Source organism: Phocoena sinus, chromosome 3 (genome assembly GCF_008692025.1).
Source record: "Phocoena sinus isolate mPhoSin1 chromosome 3, mPhoSin1.pri, whole genome shotgun sequence".
NCBI classification, from domain to species: Eukaryota; Metazoa; Chordata; class Mammalia; order Artiodactyla; family Phocoenidae; genus Phocoena; species Phocoena sinus.
The window spans coordinates 119,519,101-119,542,544 of NC_045765.1; positions in this window are offsets into that span (position 1 = coordinate 119,519,101).

Sequence of the window (23,444 nt, forward strand, 5' to 3'; positions counted from 1 at the left end):
AGGAAGCACAGCGAGTCCCATACAGGATAAATCCAAAGAGAAACACACCAAGACACATATTAATCAAACTGTCAAAAATTAAATACAAAGAAAACATATTAAAAGCAGCAAGGGAAACACAACAAATAACACACAAGGAAATCCCCATAAGGTTAACAGCTGATCTTTCAGAAGAAACTCTGCAAGCCAGAAGCGACTGGCAGGACATATTTAAAGTGATGAAGGAGAAAAACCTACAACCAAGATTACTCTACCCAGCAAGGATCTCATTCAGATTTCATGGAGAAATTAAAACCTTTACAGACAAGCAAAAGCTGAGAGAGTTCAGCACTACCAAACCAGCTTTACAACAACTGCTAAAGGAACTTCTCCAGGCAAGAAACACAAGAGAAGGAAAAGACCTACAATAACAAACCCAAAACAATTAGGAAAATGGGAATAGGAACATACGTATCGATAATTACCTTAAATGTAAACAGATTAAATGCTCCCACCAAAAGACACAGACTGGCTTAATGGATACTAAAACAAGACCCATATATATGTTGTCTACAAGAGACCCACTTCAGACCTAGAGACACATACAGACTGAAAATAAGGGAATGGAAAAAGATATTCCATGCAAATGGTAAGCAAAAGAAAGATGGAGTAGCAATTCTCATATCAGACAAAATAGACTTTAAAATAAAGACTATTAGAAGAGACAAAGAGGGACACAACATAATGATCAAGGGATCGATCCAAGAAGAATATATAACAATTGTAAATATTTTTCCACCCAACATAGGAGCACCTCAATACATAAGGCAAATACTAATAGCCATAAAAGGGGAAATCGACAGTAACACAATCATAGTAGGGGACTTTAACACCCCACTTTCACCAATGGACAGATCATCCAAAATGAAAATAAATAAGGAAACACAAGCTTTAAATGATACATTAAACAAGATGGACTTAATTGATATTTATAGGACATTCCATCCAAAAACAACAGAATACACATTGCTCTCAAGTGCTCATGGAACATTCTCCAGGATAGATCACATCTTGGGTCACAAATCAAGCCTTGGTAAACTTAAGAAAAATGAAATTGTATCAAGCATCTTTTCCGACCACAACACTATGAGACTAGATATCAATTACAGGAAAAGATCTGAAAAAACTCAAACACATGGAGGCTAAACAATACACTACTTAATAACGAAGTGATCACTGAAGACATCAAAGAGGAAATTTAAAAATACCCAGAAACAAATGACAATGGAGACACGACGACCCAAAATCTATGGGATGCAGCAAAAGCAGTTCTAAAGGGGAAGTTTATAGCAATACAATCCTACCTTAAGAAACAGGAAACATCTCAAATAAACAACCTAACCTTGCACCTAAAGCAATTAGAGAAAGAAGAACAAAAATCACCAAAGTTAGCAGAGGGAAAGAAATCATAAAGATCAATCAGAAATAAATGAAAAAGAAATGAAGGAAACAATAGCAAAGATCAATAAAACTAAAAGATGGTTCTTTGCGAAGATAAAAATTGATATACCATTAGCCTGACTCATCAAGAAAAAAAGGGAGAAGACTCACATCAATAGAATTAGAAATGAAAAAGGAGAAGTAACAACTGACACTGCAGAAATACAAAAGATCATGAGAGATTACTACAAGCAACTCTGTGCCAATAAAATGGACAACTTGGAAGAAATGGACAAATTCTTAGAAATGCACAACCTGCCAAGACTGAATCAGGAAGAAATAGAAAATAGGAACAGACCAATCACAAGCACTGAAATTGAAACTGTGATTAAAAATCTTCCAACAAACAAAAGCCCAGGACCAGGTGGCTTCAAAGGCAAATTCTATGAAACATTTAGAGAAGAGCTAACACCTATCCTTCTCAAACTCTTCCAAAATATAGGAGAGGGAGGAACACTCCGAAACTCATTCTACGAGGCCACCATCACCTTGATACAAAAACCAGACAAGGATGTCACAAAGAAAGAAAACTACAGGGCAGTATCACTGATGAACATAGATGCAACAATCCTCAACAAAGTACTAGCAAACAGAATCCAAGAGCACATTAAACGGATCATACACCACAATCAAGTGGGGTTTAACCCAGGAATGCAAGGATTCTTCAATATACGCAAATCAATCAACGTGATACACCATATTAACAAATTGAAGGAGAAAAACCATATGATCATCTCAATAGATGCAGAGAAAGCTTTCGACAAAATTCAACACCCATTTATGATAAAAACTCTCCAGAAAGTAGGCATAGAGGGAACTTTCCTCAACATAATAAAGGCCATATATGACAAACCCACAGCCAACATCATCCTCAATGGTGAAAAACTGAAAGCATTTCCACTAAGATCAAGAAAAAGACAAGGTTGCCCACTCTCACCACTCTTATTCAACATAGTTTGGAAGTTTTAGCCACAGCAATCAGAGAAGAAAAGGAAATAAAAGGAATCCAAATCGGAAAAGAAGAAGTAAAGCTGTCACTGTTTGCAGAGGACATGATACTATACATAGAGAATCCTAAAGATGCTAGCAGAAAACTACTAGAGCTAATCAATGGATTTGGTAAAGTAGCAGGATACAAAATTATTGCACAGAAATCTCTGGCATTCCTATACACTAATGATGAAAAATCTGAAAGTGAAATCAAGTAAACACTCCCATTACCATTGCAACAAAAAGAATAAAATCTCTAGGAATAAACCTACCTAAGGAGACAAAAGACCTGTACGCAGAAAATTATAAGACACTGATGAAGGAAATGAAAGATGATACAAATAGATGGAGAGATACCATGTTCTTGGATTGGAAGAATCAACATTGTGAAAATGACTCTACTACCCAAAGCAATCTACAGATTCAATGCAATTCCTATCAAACTACCATTGGAAATTTTCACAGAACTAGAACAAAAAATTTCACAATTTGTATGGAAACACAAAAGACCCTGAAGAGCCAAAGCAATCTTGAGAATGAAAAATGGAGCTGGAGGAATCAGGCTCCCTGACTTCAGACTATACTACAAAGCTACAGTAATCAAGACAGGATGGTACTGGCACAAAAACTGAAAGATACATCAGTGGAACAGGATAGAAAGCCCAGAGATAAACCCACGCACATATGGTCACCTTATCTTTGATAAAGGAGGCAGGAATGTACAGTGGAAAAAGGACAGCCTCTTCAATAAGTGGTGCTGGGAAAACTGGACAGGTACATGTAAAAGTATGAGATTAGAACACTCCCTGACACCATACACAAAAATAAGCTCAAAATGGATTAACGACCTAAATGTAAGGCCAGAAACTATCAAACTCTTAGAGGAAAACATAGGCAGAACACTCTATGACATAAATCACAGCAAGATCCTTTTTGACCCACCTCCTAGAGAAATGGAAATAAAACCAAAAGTAAACAAATGGGACCTAATGAAACTTCAAAGCTTTTGCACAGCAAAGGAAACCATAAACAAGACGAAAAGACAACCCTCAGAATGGGAGAAAATATTTGCAAATGAAGCAACTGACAAAGGATTAATATCTAAAATTTACAAGCACCTCATGCAGCTCAATAACAAAAAAACAAACAACCCAATCCCAAAATGGGCAGAAGACCTAAATAGACATTTCTCCAAAGAAGATATACAGACTGCCAACAAACACATGAAAGAATGCTCAACATCATTAATCATTACAGAAATGCAAATCAAAACTACAATGAGATATCATCTCATACCAGTCAGAATAGCCATCATCAGAAAATCTAGAAACAATAAATGCTGGAGAGGGTATGGAGAAAAGGGAACACTCTTGCACTGCTGGTGGGAATGTGAACTGGTACAGCCACTATGGAGAACAGCATGGAGGTGCCTTAAAAAACTACAAATAGAACTACCATATGACCCAGCAATCCCACTACTGGGCATATACCCTGAGAAAACCATAATTCAAAAAGAGTCATGTACCAAAATGTTCATTGCAGCTCTATTTACAATAGCCAGGAGATGGAAACAACCTAAGTGTCCATCATCAGATGAATGGATAAAGAAGATGTGGCACATATATACAATGGAATATTACTCAGCCATAAAAAGAAACGAAATTGAGCTATTTGTAATGAGGTGTATTGACCTAGAGTCTGTCATATAGAGTGAAGTAAGTCAGAAAGAGAAAGACAAATACCATATGCTAACACATATATGTGGAATTTAAGGGAAAAAATGTCATGAAGAACCTAGGGGTAAGACAGGAATAAAGACACAGACCTCCTAGAGAACAGACTTGAGGATATGGGGAGGGGGAAGGGTAAGCTGTGACAAAGTGAGAGAGTGGCATGGACATATATACACTAGCAAACGTAAAATAGATAGCTAGTGGGAAGCAGCCACATAGCACAGGGAGATCAGCTCGGTGCTTTGTGACCACCTGGATGGGTGGGATATGGAGGGTGGGACGAAGGGAGACGCAAGAGGGAGGAGATATGGGAACATATGTATATGTATAACTGATTCACTTTGTTTTAAAGCAGAAACTAAGACACCATTGTAAAGCAATTATACTCAAATAAAGATTAAAAAAAAAATTTAAATCTTACAACATTATATTAAAAAGCAGCTACAAGCAGATTCTACTAGAACTTTAAAAATAAAGGAGAAAAAATGAAAATAAATGAGACAAATTTTATTTAATTGCAAAATAAAATTTGAAAGTAATATCAGTAAATAAAAAATTAAATTTTATAAAAACTTAAAGTTTTGAAATAAGTGGGGAAAACAGGGATCTTTTTTAAAGAGTTCTCACTGTCTTTTGATTTCTATTATCCAGAATACAATTTGTTGAATCTGAATATGACACTCTCTATGCTGACCATTTTCTCTTTCTAGAAATATTAGTTTTCCCATTTAAGAAAACATTTAAGAGATTCTAAAATTAATTCCGTATTTTAAAAGGCTTACTAAGCAGTATGGCCTGGATGTGTGTGTGTGTGTGTGTGTTGTGTGTGTGTGTGTAAAGTACTTTAACCCCTTGAGACTGTTAGCTCAGCCACAGGAAAGACTGAGAATCATTCATGGGGTAATTTCCCATGTAGTTCACAGTGGGAGAAGCAGTAAGGGTAAAAGCCACAGCCCTCCTCCCACCACTTTCCCTAACCTAAACTAGGTTTACTTTATCCTCAAGACTATCTATAATTAAAAGAACTAAAATTGAATAAATATATTGTTTTCCTTTTGCAAAGTGAAGACAGAAAATTCACCAGTTGTTAGCATTTCTTCTTCTGATTTCAAAAATAAAAAAAATGTGATGCAGCAAAACAAAGGTAGAATGTTTACTAAAATGAGGTATAAAAGAAGTAGAATGAGTAAACTTAAATACAGCTGGCAACCTTGGATTACTTCTTCAAGGAGGTAGGATATGTGCTCACAATGCCAGATAGAGTTTATAGGCTATTTCTCTCCCATCATCTATCTAAATGCAAAATGTTCAAGTGCCCCATCCAAACAGATGTGCCAGGGCCTTCTGGGGCAGGCAAGTCCAGCGAGCTGGGAGAAAGGAAACTCAAACTGTTTGGAAGGAAGAAGTGCAGATTAAAAAAAAAGAAAAAGAATTCTTTCTAGGTGGTTGAAATTTTCAGCATTTGCTGGCTGAGCCGTGGCACACTCAATCCCACTCTCTAGCGCTGTCCAGTTCTGGCTGCCTGCCACTGCTGGGAGTTATAGATATGTAACCTCAGGAGGTATTCTGTCATCTCCCCCTTGTTGGTCATTCATCCCAGCTAACTCACATTCACATGGTATTAATATAGGGGAAACAGCTGACGGTGAGTATTTCAGAGCACCCAAAATACACTGTAGGTGTCGTTTATCTTAACACAGAGCAAAAGCCGTATCTGTTAACAACTCACGTGGTGAGCTTATCAGTGTGCAAATGTCATCCCTTAAAGTAGCCCTCTCTGAGACCCCATTTAAATTTTCAATCCTGATTGCTCTACTCTAGCTGTGCTCTCCCCTTCTCCCCTTCTTTCTCTCTCTCCCTCTATCTACCTACCTATCTATACAACACACATATGTATGTATTTACTAGCTTCTGTGTGGGTGTGCCTAGTGCCTCAACTAGAATGTGAGTTCTTTCTGTGAGTACAGGTATTTCTGTCCATGTTGTTTACTGCTACACCCCCAAAACCTACAACCGTGTCTGTCATATAGAGGCACTAGTAGATATTTGTTAAATGAATGCATTATTTTAGATAACTAGATGTGTATATTTAGTTGATGGCCATAAATGAATATTCTATGAGCTGAAAGAAACCACGGTCTTCTTTTTTCTTACCAACTAACTGCTTGTTAGTTTGAAGATACATGCTTTCTTGCTAAATAAAAAATTGCCAAACACTTATACAATTAGGTCAAGATTCAAAATGTATAATAAAACTGTAGGTATTTTGGGGAGAGTTTTGGACAAAGTGATTATAGAAATAAGCTCAGGAGGCATCTGATTCTAAGTTCCCTGCAGAAGAATAAAAGGCATAACTTACATCTTCCAAATATACCCAATGTAGACATAAAACCTCTCAATCAGTGCTTTACAAATTGCCAACTTTAATAAACACAGCCAGTGACAGGCTCTGCTCAGTAAGAAGCAGAGAGTCACCCACCTTTAGATGTAGACCTCATCTGAGATAGTGGTGATGACAGTGCTAGGAACTACAAAAATCACACCCATAATTGGCAGCTACTAGCATTTCCCCCCCACCCCGCCTTCCCAACAATCTATTCCTATGAAGTTGCTCCTATTGGTAATAATTAAATGAAGCAATCTGTGAAAGGGACTTATAGCCATATCTCACACCTAGTAATTGCTCTAAAACTGTTAGATGTTACTTAGATTATCATTTTAAAGATGAGGAAATTCAGTTAAACAGCCATCCCCCAAATCACAGAGATGGTAAGTGGTAGAACTGGGATCTGAATCTAGAAATAAATTCTATCCTCAGAACTGAGCCCTTAGTCTGGACAATTCTGTCTCCCCCTGGCTCTGTGCCTCCATCCCTAATCTCATTCCTTTATGTTCCAAACCCTGCACCTGTATATAACTTAAAAGGCTAAGTCTGAATAGTATAATCAGTAAATACTATAGATCAAAATTACTTACTCAAAGAAAATTCAAATACTTCTGAATTCACTGGTTTTGTAAGGTGAGCATTAATTTCAAATGCTCATATATTGACACTTTCCATACTCACTGTCGCTGGTCACAGACCTGACTGGATCATTGAATGGAACTGTCACCAATTCAACTGGAAGTGAGAAAAATCCATTTCTTCCATATCAGACAACCAGCTATGTTTTAATTGCATATGGTAAAGCGAGTAGTCTCAACCTAATACCATGAACACAACTCTGAAAAACTTTAAACCCAATTTCCATCACAGAAGTTCTTTCTTCTTATTGGATTTTATACAAATTACATTTTGTCTTCTACTGGGAAAAAAAATGGGTTTCTAAATGAAATAATGTCACGTGCAAACAAAATACATGTTGTAAAATCACATGAGAATGATAATATTTATAAAAAGCTACCTATTTCAATTAGACAAGGGACAATTGGACAAGTCCATCCTCCAAATAAGTCGTAACATGCATAAACCATGCTGGCAGGGCAGCATCTTAAGATGCAGGCTGTCTGGCCCACTGTCTGCCTAATCTGCTTTGCGAACAGCAGGAATTTGAGTTAAGCAGTGTTTCTGTCCTTTTCTATTTCCCTTATGGAATCTTCATATAATAGCAAAAAGATATAATAAATAATTCATTTATTTATACATTTCCTACCAAGTATTTTTCTCCCTAATCTACTTTAATGAACAGCTCTTCTAGAGAAAAGAAAGCTGACCATCTGGCAGACACAACCCAAATACTTATTTTAGTCAGAGTAATTGAATATGAGGATGTGATGAGGAGAATGAGATTTTGCTGAACAGAGCTGATCCCAGTCAGCAATTCCTAGCTAATCAGTAGCTAATCCCACTTCGGCTGCATGAAACCTGAAGCTAGGAAAAACTCTAAGCTTCTTTCAAGCACCCAGAGTCACCTTCTAGAAATAATGACTTCAGCTAAGAGGCAATCTAGGCTCTTTCGCACCTTCCACCCCTTCTGGGTATGTAAGTTTAGCCCAAGTTTGGCTTCCCACTCTGTGATCCCCGCCCTCTTTGCAATGCCCCAGTACTTACCCTGTATTTACCTTCAAGCAGCCTATCTCCCACATTCCTACAAACAACACTACTTTCTAACAGGCACCAATGATTTTTAAGTCTTATTTCTACAACAAGAGCATACATTCTTTGAGAACATTGGCTGCATTTAATTCTTGTAAATGCTTTTAGCGCAAATGCGTCCTTGATTGACTTAAATATACAGTTGACCCTTGAACAACGTGGGAGTTAGGGATGCTGACCCTTTGCACATTTGAAAATCTACATATAACTTACAGTCGGTCCTCCGAATACGCAATTCTTCCGTATCCATGGTTCCAACCAATGTGGATCATGTAGTACTGTAGTATTCACTACTGAAAAAAAACTGTATCAGTGGACCCACGCAGTTCCAACCCACGTCGCTCAAAGGTCAACTGTAATTGTTTATATGGGGTACTTACTCTGAGCTAGCACCGTGCTGTAGAAATCAACTACCTGTTAAGCCATTTCTCTAGTCTGGTTTGAAAAAGTCTGTTAAATTTAATCTAGAATTGAGAAATTACTAAAATCTTCGCTCTCTCTTTTTTTTTAATAGGAAGAACTGATGCAGAACTAAAAAACGTTATTTCCTTCTTGTTTTTCATGATGAGGACCAAGTCCTGTTATCTATTTCCAGGCTTAAATCCTTGCTATTGAAAGTGTGTTCCGTGGATTGGTCCATGGCACTGACATCACCTTGGACCTTCTAAAAACTGCAGCAACAGAAGCTCCACTCCAGACCTAGTGAATCAAAATGTGCGGTTTAACAAGATCCACAGGTGAATTATATGCACATTAAATCTTAAGCACTGATTTAGTTTATAACTTTTTCTTTACAACACTATATTTTGTCTTTTGTTTCATTTGATTGCATTTTTAAAAACTATTATGTACCTGATGTAACAAGTTAAACGTAAAATTGTATGTGTAAAAAGTTAATAAATACTCCCACCCTAGCTACCTGTGATAATCAATGTTAAACGTTGACTGTGTATCCTACATCTTAGTCTACGTTCATATATACTCAAACAAAAAATACATGTGCACATAAGAGATAAGGTTTTTTTACATTTTTTGGCTGCATCGCACAGCACGCAGGATCTTAGTTCCCTGACAAGGGATCAAATCCGTGCCCCCTGCATTGGAAGAGCAGAGTCTTAACCACTGGACCACCAAGGAAATCCCAAGAGGTAAGTTCTGAGTGATGGAACAATCTTATTTCCAATTAGCTCCAGAATGCAGACATTAACACCAAGAGGCTGTTAACCCAAATCAACATCAGCCGAAGCCATTTCTCAGCTTCCCTAGGTGCTAATGGGCATTTTCACAGTAATCTATGCACAATTGCCAACCTCCAAGCAGTAAAACAAAGATGAATAAAGTGAACAAACAGAATAAATCCTCAGGTTATGAAGGCCTAAGCCTTTGTGTATGATACACTTCATATGCTGGCATATGCGCATCATGTCGACAGAAAAAAGTGTTTGTTATCAAGTCAGCACAGTGTGGTCTTTTCTTTCTCCATTTACAGGTGGGCAGCAGTATATGGCTTGATTCAGAGGACAAAAGACTGGTAAGCACAATTGGCCCCTAAAGTCAAACGGCAATGTTACAAAGCCAGAAAATGGCTCTGTTATATATTCACAAGTTTTTTCTATGAAAACAGTACAGATTACTTAGGCATTTATCAGGTAGACTATATAAGTAAAAAGGAATAACTATTGCCAGATATTGTGCATGAAATAAAGTTATAGATTATCCTAGGACAATCGGTAGCTGAAATCATCAAAATAAGATAAAGCTGAAGAAAAATGAAGAATAATGTTAACATTAATGAAAGGCAGGGTATGAATCAAATTATGAACTCACCAACTCTACTGACAGATTTCTTCCTTAGTGTGGGACAAGTCTAACTCTAGAGCCACTAACATACAGCTGTTACATTAGACACCCAAACTAGCTCATATAGTGTTTGTCCATGGCCTGAAAATTGGTTGTACCTTTTTTTTCTACAGATGGAAGTTTGAAGGGTCCATCTAGGGCCCCACCAAGGGGTGGGTCAATGAAGGGTCAAAAGCCCTTCCTGATGGAGCAGCTCTCTCTGATGACACAACCCCTGGCATAGGGCAAGAGTCTATCATCAGCAGGGGAGTCAGTCTTTTTAAGTTACCCTTGAGATGTCATTCCATAGCTTAGTTCTCCAAATATCCAAATCCTAATACTACAGAGTTTTCACCTTTGACCCAAGCCTTCTGGTCGTGTCTGCAAAAAGAAGTGGAACAAAAAAAATCCTTAAGTTAATGAACAATGACTAGGTAAGCTCAAATGGTAATATAATACAAGACCATTAACCAAGTCCCAGTGCCCTGCAGTTAGTGGATACTCATCAGGGTCCAACCAGCCTGGATATCAAGAATCAAGAATCAAGAATCAGCTTTATTTCTCTTGTGAAACCTTCCTTGTGTATAACAGAACTCTATTACAGGAGAAGATGCAGTAAAACATGAGGAGGTTTGAAACATATTTCAAAAAGCGTAGTATTTAAAAAAATTATTCCCCATGAGTTACGCTCCCAAGAACATCCAAAGGCCTGACTTCAAACAGGAAACACACACACACAGCTAGAAATCAGTACTACTGAACAAGAGCCAGCTATGTACCAGGCAACATGCTGAATGTTTTACCTCACGGAATCACTAAAACAACTCAGTATGTTGAAAATTATCACCATGTTACAGATAAGGAAATAGAGACTTAGAGAGATTAAATAGCTTCCAAGGGTCACACAACTATAGTAGCCACAGAGATGCCTTTCGATTGCTGGTTTTTCCACTGCCAGAGCCCATGGTCTTTTACACTTATCAATAGATAAATACATTAACATATGGGGGGAATAAAGCACTAGATTTGGAGTTACAATATATAAGTCTAAAAGCTGGCTCTGCCACCTGCTGCAGGCAAATTACTTAATATCACTGAGTGGCAGGATCCTCATTTTAACATAGGCTGTTTTAAGAATTAAATAGGTTTACAAAGAAAATAGAGTGCCTGGTGTATAGTAAAACTTGACAAATAATAAGTCCCTCAAAGTGATCTTCATCCTTGGCTATTCAGAAGCACTGTAGCTACTTATCCTTGACATATATTTTAAAGCTCTTGCTGCATGTTAGACAATGAACAAACAAGGGCCATCAAGGTCTAAATGATCTTGTTGAAAGAAAGATGACATCATCCATACTTATATTGAAATACAGAGTTGGAGAAAATGCCTGTGGTGCTTTACCTTTCCCATTAATGTAGGGCTTGAAACATAAATTGACAAAGCTTATTACCCTCCTAATATCAATCCAATTAATTCAAACAGAATTTGAAATTAACATACAGATTTCAATTCAGGGGCATTGTTACTTTTTAACTGGTGGTATACATCTAGGCTAATATTTATGAAACAGTACAAATCTTATTTAGCAAAAAGACTGCTTCTAAGCTGGGTGAGTGCAGGGCTCACTAAATCTCATCAACACAAAAGCCAAAAAAGGTTAATCCTGATTTAGCAGCCTAGACATTAAAAGCTGATCATCTGTTTCTGTCCTTTTGTTCTACCCCACCTGCACAAATCCTCAAGGCTTTATCTAACTCTGCTCCAACGTGCTGGGTGTCAGGAGGGCCCCAAGCTGGTGACATAAAGGGAATTTACTGAGAATGTTCCACCACCATCTCCACCCTGCACACAGGTGCCACTGCCAAAGGACTCACACATGGTGTTCAGAAACTCAGATGAGAAAATCACGTCTGTCCCAGCTTTGTATCATGTAGGGTCTTACAAGAGTTTATATATTCTTTATTTTTGTTTAAAAACAAGAGCGAGAAAGAGAAAACAATCAGATTTTTGCAGTATCAGGGGTTATAGGTTGGGGCTGGTACATCTGCAAACTGAGAATGTCCAGGAGCTGTGGTGCTCTAGGTGCCAACCCAAAAAGGTCCGAGAGTAGACAAGAGGAGAAAAACTAAGAGTCGAGAGAATCCTGCAACTCAGTAGGTCTTTGGCTATCATCACACAAACAATCAAGAAAATAATAAGAAATAAACAGGAAATCATTGGGTCCAACACATGCTTTTCGCCAATTAAAAAAAGTCCAAAAATGGGAAGGGAGGAACTCAAGTCTGTTTGATTAAATAAAAACAAAAACAAAAATCAAAGTAGGCCTTCCTTTGACCCAATCTCCTCTAATTATTATTTCCCTGCTCTCTGCCTCATATTGGCTTTGTTCAAATCTTGCTTCTGGCTGCAGGTTCATGACCAAGTTATTTAAATGACCTGTACCTTATTTCCTCATCTGTAAAAAGAGGATACTAAGGCTCCATACCTCGTTGAACTGTTGTAAGGATTGACTGAATACCTGGAAAGAGTCCTAAACTTATGAGGATGCTACGAGACCATGGCAAGTCTGGGTTTGCACGCACCTGCAAGACAGGAGTGACCGCTACACTTGTGAGGATGTCCCTGAGTGATGTGGAGTCACTGAGAAGCAGAGTTCTACAGTGGACACTTCACGTAAGGAGATGAGGTAGCATGTAGTCTTCTGAGGAGCATTTATAGACTTTAACTCAAGGTTTAGGACATAAAAATCTGAGCAGATGGAGCAGGTGGTAGTAGAAAATAAGGAGAAACAAAAGGGCCTTTGTGATGTGTCCACTCCCTGGGGAAGAGACTTAAGGTTGGGAGAACTGACAAAAGTTGTTGGGAGGGAAGGAGGAAGATGAAGGCCAGAAGGTAGCCCTCACCCAGCATAAGTGACCAGGAACTCGGAGAGAAGGTAAGGATCACCACTGTGTTAGGTCAGGGCTTCTGAGAAAAAGAAACCAAGACATGATTAGATGGGTAGGGATTTATTGGAGGAAATGCCTCGGAAGGGAACAGGGAAGGAAGCCAGAGAAGGGCAGGGAGAACCTGGAGACTGTGATGCAGGTCTGAGTTCTGTGAAGGAGAGGGGGAAGAAAGGAGGTTGGGCAGGAAGAGTCCCAAACTGCAGTGCAGTTCCACCAAAGTCTTGGCCAGCCCAGTGGGATGTCCTCAAGCTGAAGTCATCCATCAGAGACAAGGAAGGACCTGCTTTAGTCCCCCTCTGTGCCCAGTCATTGGCCAAGAGAAGCCTGTGGGAAGTGAGGCTCCAGTGGGAAATGGTGGTGGATCCAGGACAGTAGCTGGGGCAATAGGCCAATTATGCTCCTGCAGGAGAAGATCTGAGCATGCACTTCACGGCCACCACACACTACTTGTGCTGTGCACATTTGTTCTGTAAGCAGAGTTAGGAGCAGTTCCTCCACAGCTCCTGGTTGGCCTCTCTTACTGAAGGTGGTTAGTGGGTCTTAGGACCACTGCTTCTTATCCTTTCCCTACTCCACTGTCCATTCAAATTCCCTCACGCCCTATCACCTCAGCAGATCTTGGTGGCTTATCTGGTAGTAGGACCCACACTTCCATTCCTTTTGGGAAATCACACCTTTCTGCACCTGAGGTTGCTACACATATTCATTCTCAGCTCCATAGGGGTAGGGAGTGCCGGCAGATGCCAAAGTGGATCAGAAATTTTCCACACACATTCCTCCACATCCCATTGTGCAAACGCAGCCCTATTGCCCCCGCTAGTCGGGATGAGTTACCCCTGACAGGATGGTAGCTTTTCTTCTTGCCTGCTGGGCTCTGGACATGAGTTGTCCAAAGTGCTTTGGCAGTAGGGGTAACTTGGACTTCAATAGGACCTAACTGTGTCCTCTTCAACCCTGTGAGCACAGAATTTCAGGGAGAGGAAAATCTCGAGTAGGTCACTGGGAGTGAAGGTAAATGGAGCCACTCCTGATTCCACCCCTTATTTCCCAGACTTGTAGATTTTTCCTATTGGGAACACTGTGTCATAGAGACGTCTCTGATGTAATGCATATACTGCATCTTGAAGGATGGCACTCCATCCTTTCATAAATTTGCCTCTAAGCTAGTGTTTCAGGCTTGCCTTCAGATGGTCATTCCAGGGCTTTCTGAGGTCAGTTCCTTCTGGATGGTGGGCAGTGCAGTATGTGGTAAGGTCGGTGGATCCATGGTCATGTCCCACTCCCACTCCTCCTGTGCTGCAAAGTCAGATCCCTGGTTGGATGCATGTCTGTGGATCAAGCATTCCGTGAGTCCCTGGATAGTGGTAGTGCTGAGATTCTGCAGACAGAAAAGGCAAGCACATACCCAGAGGAGGTATCTATCTCTGTGAGGATGAACCACTCGACCTTCCAGGACAGGCCCAGTGTAGCCACTTTACCACCAAGTGGGCAGTTGGACTCCTCAAGGAATACGTTATATCAGGGGCTCAGATCTGGCTCTCTTGCAGACAGGTAGGCCATTGCGAGGCAGCGGGGAATACATCTGAGTGGCGCACAGTTCATGGCCACCACTCTATCTACACTGCACAAGGTACTGGGCAACCTTGAGCAAATCACATGGCCTCTCTACACCTTAGTTTTCTTTTATGAATAGTAAGGGAGGTTGGACTAAATGTTCCCTGAAATTTCTTCCATGACCAACACTATGAAATACTATGATATGAAGATAAGATATTAATGAACTGGGATGGGGATGTCCCTCTAATCCCTAAATCCATACACAGTAAGTCCTTCCTTGAATTGCCTGAATTACTATTTTTTTTAAACATCTTTATTGGAGTATAATTGCTTTACAATGGTGTGTTAGTTTCTGCTTTATAACAAAGTCAATCACGTATACATATACATATGTTCCCATATCTCTTCCCTCTTGCATCTCCCTCTCTCCCACCCACCCTATCCCACCACTCTAGGTGGTCACAAAGCACCGAGCTGATCTCCCTGTGCTATGCGGCTGCTTCCCACTAGCTATCTATTTTACATTTGGTAGTGTATACATATGTCCGTGCCACTCTCTCACTTTGTCACAGCTTACCCCCCTGCATATCCTCAAGTCCATTCTCTAGTAGGTCTGTGTCTTTATTCCTGTCTTGCCCCTAGGTTCTTCATGACCATTATTTTTTCTTAGATTCCATATATATGTGTTAGCATACAGTATTTGTTTTTCTCTTTCTGACTTACTTCACTCTGTATGACAGACTCTAGGTCCATCCATCTCACTACAAATAACCCAATTTCGTTTCTTTTTATGGCTGAGTAATATTCCATTGTATATATGTGCCACATCTTCTTTATCCATTCATCTGTTGATGGACACTTAGCATTTTTCACAGAACTAGAACAAAAAATTTCACATTTTGTATGGAAACACAAAAGACCCTGAAGAGCCAAAGCAATCTTGAGAATGAAAAATGGAGCTGGAGGAATCAGGCTCCCTGACTTCAGACTATACTACAAAGCTACAGTAATCAAGACAGTATGGTACTGGCACAAAAACAGAAAGATAGATCAATGGAACAGGATAGAAAGCCCAGAGATAAACCCACGCACATATGGTCACCTTATCTTTGATAAAGGAGGCAAGAATATACAGTGGAGAAAAGACAGCCTCTTCAATAAGTGGTGCTGGGAAAACTGGACAGCTACATGTAAATGTATGAAATTAGAACACTCCCTAACACCATACACAAAAATAGACTCAAAAAGGATTAAGGACCTAAATGTAAGGCCAGACACTATCAAACTCTTAGAGGAAAACATAGTCAGAACACTCTATGACATATATCACAGCAAGGTCCTTTTTGATGCACCTCCTAGGGAAATGGAAATAAAAACAAAAATAAACAAATGGGACCTAATGAAACTTTAAAGCTTTTGCACAGCAAAGGAAACCATATACAAGACCAAAAGACAACCCTCAGAATGGGAGAAAATATTTGCAAATGAAGCGACTGACAAAGGATTAATCTCCAAAATTTATAAGCAGCTCATGCAGCTCAATATCAAAAAAACAAACAACCCAATCCAAAAATGGGCAGAAGACCTAAACAGACATTTCTCCAAAGAAGATATACAGATTGCCAACAAACACATGAAAGAATGCTCAACATCATTAATCATTAGAGAAATGCAAATCAAAACTACAATGAGATATCATCTCACACCAGTCAGAATGGCCATCATCAAAAAATCTACAAACAATAAATGCTGGAGAGGGTGTGGAGAAAAGGGAACCCTCTTGCACTGTTGGTGGGAATGTAAATTGATACAGCCACTATGGAGAACAGCATGGAGGTTCCTTAAAAAACTACAAATAGAACTACCATATGACCCAGCAATCCCACTGCTGGGCATATATCCTGAGAAAACCATAACTCAAAAAGAGACATGTACCACAATGTTCATTGCAGCTCTATTTACAATAGTCAGGACATGGAAGCAACCTAAGTGTCCATCAACAGTTGAATTACTATTTTCTGTAGAGAAATATATTGGCAGAAATTCACAACAATCTCAATTGTAAAATATTTGAGGTTTTGTTACTTTCAAGTACACTAGGCTAATGCTTAGTAAAGATCTTACTTTAATGAAAAGAAAACACCACGTGGTTTTTATTTTCATTTCACTAATTCGCACGTGAGTGGATTGTTAAAAACAAAAGAAAAGCAAAAAAAAAAAAACAACCCTGTCTCCTCCTCATTCCTCAAATTCACTACTCAATCAGGTCTGTAATCACCACCAGCAGGGCCCTTCACTTAAACCACTTAGGATCAGGGTATCACCAGGGTGACAGCTGTAACCACAGCAGTAAAAATCCAGATGTTTCATTATCAAGACTGAGGTTTCAGCGCTTCAGCCAGTTATCTGTTTTCCTGCCTATTTTGTCCCTGCTTCTTCTCTTCCTGAGAAGTTCCTGGTTACTCTCGTCCAGGCTGACCTTATACAAGTTACTTAACTTCTCTGTGAGCTTACTCAGTTTCTTCACCCATAAAATGGAGATCATTCCATCTACCTCACAATGCAGTTGTGAAGATTCAATGAGATAATGTACATAAAGTGGTTAGCCAAGATCTGGAGTGTGGTTGCATACATGATCATCTTCATTATTATAACTTGATAATGTACTTGCCCCAGTCTGCTCTCACCCCGCACTACCCTTGCCAATTGATAACCTCTGCACTATTTGGTAGGGTTTGGGTCTCCCCTCATCTTTCTCAGTTCTCAGAAGGAAGTTAATTTAAATTTCCACTGTTCCCCTGTCCCAGACACTGTCGTTTCACATGTGTCTCAGCCTTAATAATTTTACAACACTCAGGACCCTGTGTCACCTTGAAACTTCCAAAATGTGGGAGCTTAAAAGGAGTCTGATTTCAAATATTTTAAATAGTTTCCCCTTCCTACACTCAGAAACATAGTCATCTTTTTGTTCATAATAACTGGCACAATCTGGTAAGGAAGATTTCATGTACTCAACAAAGATATGCTAGAGCTCAGACTTGGTCCAAAGTACCAAGGTCTGATTTGGGAGCAATGTGCAACATGTGCTCAATGCAAATAATGTGATGAAATGTATTGTCCCCCAAACAAAGTCGCCACAAAATAAGTCCATTATTTTCTCTCTTCCAATTTAAAAGCACTCATTTTTCAATGGAAAGAGGCCACAAGTTTTGGATGATTCTGTTTACTAGTGTCTAGTTGCAGGCGATGGTTTTCAAGCTTTCTCCCCATTCTCTTTTATTTGTGAGGCTATCAGGTTTAATCATCCCAAAGACACAGACAAGGGAGCAGGCTCAGAGAAGACATGCCATTTGCCAGGGATCACAGAGATGATGGAATAGCTCTAAATCCTTCCATACTTAGTCTATATTGGAGTCAGCAAACTCTTACTGAAAAGAGAAAGATAGTAAATTTTTCAGGCTTTGTGGGCCACATTTGGCTTATGTTGCATATTCTTCTTTGTTATATTTTTACAACCCTTTAAGAATGTAAAAATCTTAGTTCACATGCTATATTAAAACAGGTGGTGGACTGATTTGGCCTACAGGCCATAGTTTGTCAACCTCTGTACTAGAACAATTTTATTGACGTATTATTTGCTTTTTATTTTACACCCTGTCCCATGAACCAGATAAAATTTTAAATGCCTTCAGGTTTTACACCAGTTTTTGTTTTTGTTTAGGGGAGACAGTAGTGTGCATTTGTTTGTTCAAAAGCAATTGTAGGACTTTTGATTCTTTTTTCATGGTTAATTCTCTTCCCAAAGGTTTTAAAATTAAATTTAGAATTTATAGGCCTCTAAACTAAGTGATTTTTCTGCCAAAAAGAGCTAGATAATTTGACTATATTTCTATGAAGAGTAGAAAAATGTCAGTCTAAACCCTTTGATTTAAAAATATCTTATGTAGTCTAAACTTGCAAGGATTTTGCATGGTGTCTTTTATTTCTAAAAATTCCTGGATATAAAAGGAGGAGAAAATGGGACTTCTGAGCTTCTTGGGCTAAACTTTACTACTTGTCAGCACTTTGAACTTAACCAGTCATTTCAGAGTCTCTGAAAAATCCATCAACCCATATGAATAGCACACAAAGAAGTCAAAATGAATGTAAGGAATTAAGTTCTTTCATCAACATTCACTTGTCTGACTATTTAGTCCTCATAACTTTTTTAGGGGTTAAAGATCATTTGCCATGTTGACTCAGAAAAAGCAACCAGGAAATTAATACCATGTTAATAAATATAAGGGTCACCCCGGGTGAAAATAAGTCATTCTTCAAATGTTATTGGCCTTAATCTGTTATGGGAATTGCTCTTCTTATGACCTAGAGCTATAGGAAATGTGGAGTTTCAGTAAGCCAGATGCTAAGGTGACCCTCTTCATAATGTATTCCATACGCTAATTGTTTCCCAAGCCCACTCATCTCTACAACCAGGTGGGTCAAAATCTTTTTGGCATAATGTTGACAAAAAACATATCCCATATGTTATGCATTACGAGATTGGCATCTACACGATAGAGACAGGGTCCATCCTTCTCCAACTTTCCCCAACCTTCCTTCAGGGAATTAGGGACTGGCTACAGCCAGAAGCTGGACACTGCATGTTTTCTATCAATTCCTGTGGGAGCATTTCTAAACCAAGACCCAGTCGGTCTCTGCCTGCTCTATATAACCACGTTTCTTCTTCATGGGCCTCAGTGTCACCTTCCATCCTCTTTTGCATCTAGGTACATTTCCTTAGTATTTTCCTCATTTCCCTTTAAATAAAATAATTACACTATGGGGCTTTTTCTGTGATGTTATAAACTTGAATCTATCATATAATTCCATCCAATGACAATAACTAGATCCTATTTAAAAGAAAGATATAACCCATCCATAATTCATATTTAAAAGAAAATGTATAATCCATATAGCATTTATCATCTATCATTTTCCCCACTGGTGAATCCTTCTTCAGTTGCTAGTTTTGGTCTCAGTTATAATAGTCTCCTCTTCAGCAATTTCACTGTCCAGGCAAAATCAAAAATGAATACCATAGAAATCAGTGGTTCTCAAACTTTTATGTGCAAGAGAATCAGAAGAACTAGTTAAAAATACAGATCACCAAGTCTCACCCACAGAGATTCTGATTCAGTATGTCTGAGGTGGAGCCTGGAAATCTGAATTTTAGCAAGCTTCCCAAGTGACTCTGATATAAATGGTTCATTGGACAGGTACCTAGTTTAACAGGTTAGGACTCTTTGGGAAATGTTCTGAAAATAATTGGGTAAAAGTTGGTCTGAGTTTGCTTAATGATGCCACAAGAGAAAAGTAATATACTAATAATTCATAAAATTACAGGTCTTACAGGTCAGTATATCCATCAGGGTTCTCCAGAGAAACAGACCATTCATATTTCATATATGTGTGTGTGTGTGTTTGTGTGTAGTCTTGCCTATCTATATATATAAAGAGATTTAATTTAAGGAATTGCCTCAAGAGGTTGTGGAAGCTTGTTGTTTCCAAAATCTGTTGGGGGATTCTAGCAGGACGGAGACTCAAGAAAGAGTTGCAGTTCAAGTCCACAATAGTCTGCTCTAGAACCAGGAAGAGCTGATGTTACAGACAAAGGCTAAAGGCAGTCTGCTAGAGAACTCACTCTTGCTCAGGAAAAGTCATCCTTTTGTTCTATTCAACCCTTCAGCTGATTTGATGAGGCCCATCCACATTAAGGAGGGCAATCTGGTTGACTCAAAGTCCACCAATTTAAATGCCAAATCTCATCCATAAACATTCTCAGAGAAACACCCAGAATAATGTTTGGCCAAATATCTGGGCACTGAGGTCCAGCCAAGTTAATACAAAATTAAACATCACAGGGAATCCAGTACAAGGGGTTGAGATTTGGGAGTCATGGGTTATAATCCTATAACCCTCTGATTATAAGATTCATCCATTTTCCAGCTTTAGTGCCATCTCTAGGACATAACTTCTAACATAGAAGTCCCACCTTTAATAGGCAAACATACCTATTGACTGTAATGTTTTGGGGGCTGATCATACTCCTCCTCCTTCCCTCACCTGCTCTCTCTCACCAGGAGAGTGATAGCAAAGATTTCTAAATAATTCTTTGTGTCTAAGAATACTGTCAGTGACTTTGGGAACTTCTCCATTTAGGAATCAAAGGCCTCAACTTCTTTAGTATCAGGCTCTAACCAATTGCATAACCTGATTATAAAAAAAAAAGACAGGCTTTAGAAACGGGTGTGAGGTTTTCTCATTACTTTAAATGTGCAGGCTGTAAGCTGAGGATTCAGGTGGCAGTTTTACTTTCTCTGATATTTCACCATTTATTCATTCAATCACTTAACCTTTGTTAGGCTACTACCCTGATCTAGGGTTTTGATGTGCTGGGCATGTTAATGTAGGTAAGACAGTCTCTAACCTCAAGTAGGTCAAAATACAATGAGAAACAAACATACATACAGCAAAAATAATCATAACCATTTACTAAGGGTCTACTATATGATAGGAACCATGCTGTATATATTTTTTTAGACCTCACAAACTTGCTGAAGTGTAGTTAATCCCACTTTGAGAAAACTGAGTCTGAGTGGTTAAATAACTTGTCTAATCTCATAGCCAGTTTCTAAGAGACTGAGATATAAATCCATTACTGCATATTTCTGACTCCATAATCTACAACCTCACTCTGCTATAGAATTATCTCACAACAGAAGCCCAATAATTGTCAATAATTGTCATGCCATAGTCACCATGGCATGAAGAAAGAAACACAAGAATGGCTGATTTGGAGAACATGACAATCAAACTGGCCCAAGTAAGCAAAATTTTGCCACACTGAAATGATAAGAAAGGGTAGTCTAAATAAACGCATCACCACACACACACAAAAATAGCATGGTAAAATAAAAGTGCCTATATTTAAGTATCAAGGGGTAGCCTGTTATAGCAGAATGTAGGGATATAAAAAATAAAAATTCAGGGCTTCCCTGGTGGCGCAGTGGTTGAGAGTCCACCTGCCGATGCAGGGGACGCGGGTTCGTGCCCCGGTCCGGGAAGATCCCACATGCCACATGGAGGCTGGGCCCGTGAGCTATGGCCACTGAGTCTGCGCGTCCGGGGCCTGTGCTCCGCAACGGGAGAGGCCAGAGCAGTGAGAGGCCCACATACCGCAAAAAAAATAAAAATAAAAATAAAAATTCAGAGATGAGGCTCAGGATGTATAAAGTCTTAAATACTAACTTTTCCTTGTAGGTACGGGGTGTTTTAAATTCAGAGTTTGCTATCACCATGTGGATGGCTATCCTGTCATAACATCATAATACAAACAGCAGGAATTCAACTGTAGTTACTATTCAACTGAGCTATTAACCTTTTTTTCCATTCAAACAGTATTTACAAGGGAATAGAAAGCTTTTAATTTTAAAAAATATAATAACATTAAAATCAACCTTTTTTCACTAGTAACATGGTACTTCTAATTTTAAAAACATCAGGCTATCATAAAATGTTTAAAATAATACCTGTTTCAATGTAGGAAAATCTATCAAAAACAAGAGAAATTTACATTCACAAATTAAAGTGGTTTTTTTTTTCTTTTAGGGTTCTAATAATGAAAGCAGTTTTATTGTGTAGGTATTTTTTTTATTGTAAGCTAAAAATAAGTTGGTTGAACAAAGGCAAATCCTTTCTTATTAGCCCTTCAGTCCTCATGCTCAGAGGACTCCTCATCTCCTCTGTCATCTTTGCCCTAAACAATATTGCTGACAATTCCATCACAAACACCAATAAGAAGTAGAAAGGCCAAAGGCCAGCTATTCAAACAAAGCCCTTCAACTTATTCTGTAGAGCTTTGATTTACTTTTGGGGTGCTAATTACAAATTCCAAATAACGGTTCACATCATTCACTTTGTGTTCTGTAATTATCTGACATTATATTTGATTTCAGCTTAATAACTGGCATTATAGAAACTCAGGCTTTAAGAGAAATGCCGGTATAACACATCATAAAATATTTCTAAAGCAAGGTTTAAAATAACTATCTCTATTCAATTCAAAAGCTTACTTGCTTCTCTTTAATCTTTAAGTCTTTAAGGTAAGAAACCATTAGTTCTTTTCCATCATCTGCTTAATTGAGATTCAAAACACCTAGACTTCTGGAGGTTAGAGTTCTACAGAACTCATTTATACGTACACCCTTTGTCTCAACTTCCTTCATAACTATGATTTTAAAATTCTACCAGATGATTGATATATGTTTCCTTAATTGATTATCAGAGGAAGCATAGGTCATTGATATTTCCTTTCAAAAGATATTTTCATAAATTAAAACTCTACTTTCTCAAGTCAATGCCAATCAAACTGGGTTCCAAGGACCTCCAAGGGAATATTGAGGAATTTTCTTTTGCTTTTAAAATGAACCAATATGGCCTAAACAGAAACACTGTTTTTAGAAGGTGATATCTAGAAAAATGTCCTTAGTGTGTTGGGGGGCAATAAGGTGGAAAATGCATGCTCTGTACAGATATTCCAAATTTTCCTGGTATTTACATGTACATTCTAATAATGAAACTTCTGCAAGGATAGAAGGAGGAGGATATCCAAATGCCAACACAAACAACTCTTATCAAAGCCTACAGTTTTAGGAAGCATTGCCTACAAAAGAAGTTACTCCACACCAGAGCATTAACAGTCTAAAAACTCTTACAAGACAATTATATTACAAGTCAAAAACCAGAAGGACAAGCTCCAAGAT